This window comes from Mandrillus leucophaeus, unplaced genomic scaffold, assembly GCF_000951045.1.
Source record: "Mandrillus leucophaeus isolate KB7577 unplaced genomic scaffold, Mleu.le_1.0 Scaffold1298, whole genome shotgun sequence".
Lineage (NCBI taxonomy): Eukaryota > Metazoa > Chordata > Mammalia > Primates > Cercopithecidae > Mandrillus > Mandrillus leucophaeus.
The window spans coordinates 111,360-118,366 of NW_012101252.1; the positions used below are offsets into that span (position 1 = coordinate 111,360).

The 7,007-nt window shown below is 47.1% G+C and overlaps 1 protein-coding gene across 1 annotated transcript in view; it reads left to right on the top strand.

Moving 5' to 3' along the window:
- Positions 1-7,007, top strand: part of LOC105533935 (POTE ankyrin domain family member B2-like) — a 59,116-nt gene that overhangs the window by 34,133 nt on the left and 17,976 nt on the right. The window lies entirely within an intron of this gene.

Consider the following 7,007-nt stretch of genomic DNA (forward strand, 5'->3'; position numbering starts at 1 on the left):
TGAGAAAAATGATAAACTTCTAAAGGCTGTAAAATTGAATGAGGAAGCATTAGCAAAAATCAATATTTCAGTAGAGTGGACAGCTTAGCGTTTTGACCACTGAGAATGCTCAATTCTGAACTGCAGGATGTAAGACACAGCTAGGAAACACTGGAAATGGAAATCCTATCATGTCGTTTTAGACTGACTGCTGCTCTACCTGACTGTGATCAAAGTCAGATAGATGAAAGAGACTTCTTTCCAGAGAACAAACATGAACAAGTTTATTTACAGGAGAAAATGAATTCTCATATATCTAACCTGAAAGATAACAGTGAGATTCTTTCTGAACAACTATAATGCTGACAGTAAAATTAACAGCCTAAACATTAAGCTGTATCACAGAGGATAAATTCTGAGAGACAAGATGGGGCAAGCCCCCATCTTTCCTGTTCAGGCAACTTAGTCATTCTAGTGTGTGGGCTTTGGAGACTACAAACCCACCAGGTGCAGAAGAGATCCTGCGGCACGGCACAGCTGCTTTACCAAATCATGGCCAGACTGCTTCTGTAAGCAGGCTCCTGATCCTGTTCCCCCTCACTGGACAGGACCTCCCACCTAAGGCCTCCAGCTACCCCCACTAGTGTTCCCTGGCCAACAGAGATTTGAAACCTTCCTGGGACAAAGTTCCCAGAGAGAGGGGAGGGCCACCACCTTTGATGTTTGGACACCACCTAGCTGTTCTGGCCCATGGGCTTTGGATAGCCCACGTTGACCAGGGGCTGAAGTGGTGTCTCAGTGCAGCACAGCCACCCTGCAAAAGCATGGCCAGACTCTTGTTTAAGTCAGTCCCCGAACACATTTCTAATCACTGGGTGGAGCCTTTCAACCAAGGTCTCCAGCCACCTTCACTGCTGTTCTCTGGCTGACAGAGGTTTCAGGCCTCCCTGAGTCAGAGCTCCAGGGGAAGGACCAGACTGTCATCTTTGCTGTTTGGACGACTTAGCCATTTGACCCTTCACGTTTCAGAGTGTCTGAGGTGACCAGGGGCTGAAGTGAACCCCCAGCACAGCATAGGCACTCTACAAAAATGTGACCAGGCTTCTTTTATAAGTAAGTCCCTGTTCCTGTTCCTCCTGACTAGGCAAGACTTCTCAACTTGCCTCCAGCCACATCCTACAGGTGTGTACAGATTGGCAACCGGTTCATACCTCCGAGGGTGCAGAGGTCCCAGAGGAAGGGGCAGGCTATCATCTTTGCCTTTTTGCAGACTTCACTGCTGATACTTTCAGGCACTGGAAAATAGGAGGCAATTGGGGACTGGAGTGGACCCCCAGCATACCACAGCAGCCCCACAGAAAAGTGGCCAGACTGTTAAGTGGGTGTCCATTTCCATATCTTATCTCCTCGATGGGCAGGCCCTCCTGACCTGGGTCTCCAGCCAGCCCCCCACTGGAACTATCAAGCCTGTAGCGACTTGGCAATTCCCTGGACTGAGCTTCCAGGAGCAACTGAAATCCTCTGTGCCACTGCCTCTGCAGTGGAACTGCCCTTGCTTCCCTCAGAATATCAAGGGAGCAAAGACCCTAAGTGCCATATCGACACCTCCAACAAGCTGCAGTTGACCGAAGGAACACACTAGTCCATCTCCCATGGGTACAACACACCCTCCACTGCTCATCACCAGACAGGGAACCCTGGCTTGGGCTCACAGCACACACCCTCCATCCTGGGGTGATTACATTAAGTAACTGCTAACTTACATCTCTCTGGGGTGGAGCCTCCAGGAGACAAGGAAAGTTGTAGAGCAACAAGTCAGCTGACATGCAGCCCACAGGGCAGGGACAGCTATCTCTCTAGGCTCCAGTTGCTCTTATGAGACACTTTATCCCAGCACTTAAGGAGTGCTGCGGTCAGACCAGCCCTGTCTCATGTGCAAGATTGCCCAGCACAGATCAGATCTAAGAGTTACTTTCTTTAAAAAGGGAAGTTGCTTAAAAAAGAAGTCTGGCCATGTTTGTGTAGAGCAGTTGTGCTGTGCTGGGGGTTCACTTTTGAGAGAGTTCTCCGAGACCTGATCTCTGCTGGGCAGTTTTGCACATCAGGTGAGGCTGGTCTGACCTCAGCACCCCTTAGTCAGCTTGCCACTCCCAGGACACCAGCCAGGCCACACCTGCTTACAGGACACTCTTGGGTGCACACACTATAGCTTCTGTACCAGTGGACTGTGCCTGATTAGTGGAGAGCTGCAGCAAGGTGGCCCCTACACCCACACACCAGCCTGCACATCACCTCTCCATACTGCAGCTCTTTATATGGAAACTTCTCACATCACTTTGCTGTGTGTGTTTACATAGGTGGGTTTTTCTGTACTTGCCCTGATAGCACATGGGAGTGCAGCACACACCCCAACCCACACCAACTGCCACTGAAGATGAAGCCGTGGTGGGCACAGAACCAAAAACCCCACCCCGCCAACATCTCACCCTTGAGGTAATGCTGTGCAGAGAAAAAGGGACCTTCTTATACCCTGAGTGACCACTGCTGCTTTGGGGGAGGTGGGGCTCAGAGAAGGCACCCAGACGTGCACTGGCCAGCAGTCCATCCCAAACCAGCACTGCCTCCAGTGCAACAGTACACATAGTCAGCAGGGGCCCCCTGGCCCACACCCCAGCTGTTGTGCCTCCACCACCTGCTGAACGCCCACAGTGAGCAGGGACTTCTGCATCTGCTACCATTTTGCCACAGCTGCCGCACTTGGATCCCCTCAGTGCAGTGGACTTCAAACCTCAAGGAGCCAGAGAACAAAGTTGGGGCCCAATACGAGTTTCCCAGAGTTAAAGCACACGGTCCAGGAATTGGGAGCTGCATGTTGGCCCCTAAAATCCTCTAAAAACAAAGTTAGTTGGCTGAGTCCGCCTTACACCACAGTCAAATCCTCAAGGTCATCAGATATAATAAAAGAAAAATACCCTGTCCCAAGGTCAGCAACCTCAATGATTGAAAAAGGATAAGCCCATAAAGATGAGAAAGGATCTGTGCAAGGACACTGAGAACTCAGAAAGTCTGCATGCCTCCTTTCCTCCAAATGACTGCATCAGCTCTCCAGCAAGTGTTCAGAACTGGGCTGAGGCTGAGATGTCTGAAATGATACAAGCAGGGTTCAGGATATGGGTAGGAACAAAGTTCACTGAGTGAAAGAAGTACGTTGTCCAATACAGGGAAGCTAAAAATCATTGTACAACACTGTAGGAGGTGACAGGCAAAATAGCCAGTATAAAGAAAAACATAACAGACCTGATAGAGCTGTAAACAACACTACAATAATTTTCATAATGCAGTCATATGGTGATTGTGTGTGATGGCATTATGAAAATTATTGTAGTGTGTGTGGGCACCCGAGACTGCTCTGTAAGCAGGTATGGCCAAGCTGGGGTCCTGGGAGAGGCAAACAGACTCAGGAGGTCTGAGGTCAGACCAACTCCATTTCATGTGCAAGACCACCCAGCGGAATAGACCAAGCAGAGGAAAGAATCCCAGAGTTTGAAAACTGGCTTTCTGAAATAAAACAGGCAGACAAGAATGGGGAAAAAAAGAATGAAAAGCAATGAACAAAACTTGCAAGAAATATGGGATGATATAGATGACCAAATCTGTGAGGAATTAATGTACCTGAAAGAGCTGAGGAGAATGGAACCAACTTGGAAAACATACTTCAGAATATCATTCATGAGAATATCCCCAACCTGACCAGACGGCCAACATTCAAATTCAGGAAATCCAGAGAACCTCAGTAAGATATGCCATGAGAAGATCATCCCCAAGACACACAGTCATCAGATTTTCCAAGGTCAAAATGAAAAAAAAAAAATACGTTAAAGGCAGCTGGAGAGAAAGGCAAGGTCACCTACAAAGGGAATTCCATCAGACTTAGCAGACCTCTCAGCTGAAACCTGACAAACCAGAAAAGGTGAAATTCAACTTCTTAAAGAAAAGAAATTTCAACCCAGAATTTCATGTCCAGTAAAATGAAGCATCATAAGTGAAGGAGAAATAAGATCCTTTTCAGACAAACAAATGCTGAGGGAATTCATTATCACCAGATCTATCTTACAAGAGCTCCTGAAGGAAGCACTAAATATGGAAAGAAAAGACCATCACCAGTCACTACAAAGATGCACTGAAGTAAACAGCCCAGTGATGCCAAAAACCAACCACATACACAAGTCTGCAAAATAACCAGCTGACAGCATGACGACAGGATCAAATCCACACATACCATGACTAACCTTAAATGGAAATGGGCTAAATGTTCCAATTGAAAGACACAGGGAGCAAACTGGATAAAGAACCAAGACCCATTTGAGTATGCCGTCTTCAAGAAACCCATCTCGCATGCACTGCCATACCTAGGCTCAAAATAAAGGAATGGAGAAAAATATTTCCAGCAAATGGAAAACAGAAAAAAGCAAGTGTTGCACTACTGGTTCCTGACAAAACAGACTATACCAATAAAGATAAAAAAAGACAGAGGGCTGGGCGTGGTGGCTCACGCCTGTAATCCCAGCACTTTGGGAGGCCGAGGCGGGCAGATCTCGAGGTCAGGAGATCGAGACCATCCTGGCTAACACGGTGAAACCCGTCTCTACTAAAGATACAAAAAAGTAGCCGGGTACGGTGGCAGGTGCCTGTAGTCCCAGCTACTCGGGAGGCTGAGGCAGGAGAATGGCATAAACCTGGGAGGTGGAGCTTGCAGTGAGCTGGGATCGTGCCACTGCACTCCAGCCTGGGCGACTGAGCAAGACTCAGTCTCAAAGAAAAAAAAAAAAAGAAGGAGATTACAAAGGTGGTCCTGACCTTTGATAAATCTCATTATTGATTGATACCAACCTGGGCTATCTTTATTGCCCAAACCAATAGGATAATTTGCTGAGGTTGGGGAGATTCTCCCCTGCAGGGGGTTCCTGATCTCCCAAAATTTGGTTGAGATCTAAAGTTGATTTTGCTGTACAAGTCCTTTTCTGAAGTTCTACTCATTTCCGACAAGGAAGGCAAGTTTTCCTGCTTCCATGGCGATGGAGAGCAGGCACCTCCTTTCCTGAGTTTCAGCTTTCTTCTGACAGGAAAGGTGAGTGTCAGTTTTTTCCAGCTTCTAAGATGGCAGAGAACGATCACCAGCCTGAGCCTTATTTCCAGGTAAGTAGCTGAATTAGAATTTTGTCTTAAAATTTTTTCTAATGACTAAAATTTAAGAATATCCACCAGCTGCTTTTAATTTCTCTTTACCATGAGAACACTCAGTAATCATATGAATGGTACATTTGTTTGTTTTGCTCAATTCTTTGTGTTTGTTTGTGTTTGGGGTTTTATTGTTGTTGTTTCACTTTTCTCCCATCTCTTCCTGACTTGGTCAAATCCAAGGGAATGTTCCAAATTGTGGGGAGCAAGGCATCTGAATTGGCTAAAAGTCCTGTGACTGCAAAAATGAAAAAATCCAGTTATCAGAAATGATTTTTTTTTTTTTTTAACATAAGCGGGCTCATCTACATAACAAGGCCATCTTTTGCTAGCCAAGGCCAGGCTGAAGGAGTAGTCTTGGTGACCCAGTGTTAAGATTCTGCCTGTTAACTACAGAAACCTGAGTTTGGTTCCTAAGTCTAGTTCTTTCTGTTTGATATTTGTGTTTCTTTTAAAATATCCGCAGTTTGTCCCAGCTATGATGTGGTAGTAAAAGTATCAAAAGGATTTTTTTTTAAAGTTCTATGATTAAAAGTTTACTTAAAAGCAAATTTCCTTTTTGTAAATTAGACTTTAAGTTCTGTGGTACGCGTGCAGAACATGCAGGATTGTTATATGGGTATACACATGCCATGCTGGCTTGCTGCATCCATCAACCAGTGATCTACATTATGAATTTCTGCTAATGCTATCCCTTTCCTAGCCCTTCATGCTGACAAAACAAGCAATGGGGAAAGGATTCCCTGTTCAATAAATGGTGTTGGGAAAACTGGCCAGCCGTATGCAGAAAACTGAAACTGGGCCATTCCCTTACACTTAATACAAAAATTAATTTAAGATGGATTAGAGTTAAACGCAAGACCTAAAACCATACAAAACCTAGAAGAAAACCTAGGCCACCAACCGTGGAGAAAGGTACTTTCAGTGAAATGCATGGTACAAACACACACTCCCTGCTTCCCTGAGTGGGTCAGGTTGGCGAGTGGTCCACCTGCTCCAGGTGGATCCCTGCAGACATGGCTTCCTTCTCTTTGAGCCAGCTTGGCCTTGACTGGCATGCACAAGCCTCAGTGAAACAACTGTGCTTCAAATGGAGCCACACAGAGAAAAAGAGCAGCAGGCTCAGGAGCATGGTGTGAGCTGCCTTTGGGGCTCCAGTCCATCCCTCAGGGCTCATATGGCACTACAGGCTTCTTGGTTGTCAAGAGGCAGACCACAGGCCATCTTGAGGATGACTTTATGTTGAAGTGCAGAAAGCAGCCAGGATTTCCACCCAGTGGACTCGGCCTTCTGTGGCCCTGGCCAGATTTAGAATTTGGCCCCAGGCAGGACGAGCCCACTCAGAGCAGCATGGCAGTAGCTGGGGTCTGTGCATGCCACGCAAGGTAAAGCTGGCTCAAGGAGCAACCAGCCACATCTGCAAGGGTGTGCCTGGAACCGGTGGAACAGCCACCAACCTCACCCATTCAAGGAAGGAGAGATGGCAAGGTTCCAACAGCCGGACTGGCTGCCACTTGATGGCTGATGGAGCAGAGGCCCGAGGAAAAGCAGATGACACTGAGGCCTTGCCACTAGGGTAGGAGAAATTTTGTACCTTGACCAGCAGCGAGTGAGGTTGGTGGCTGATCCACTGGCTCCTGGCACACCCTTGCAGAGTTAGCTGGTTGCTCTTTGAGCCAGCTTGGCCTTGCCTGGCATGCACAAGCCTCAGTGCAACAATTGTCTTACAAATGGAGCCACACAGAGAAAAGGAGCAGGAGGCTCAGGAGCAGGGTGTGCACTGCCTTTAG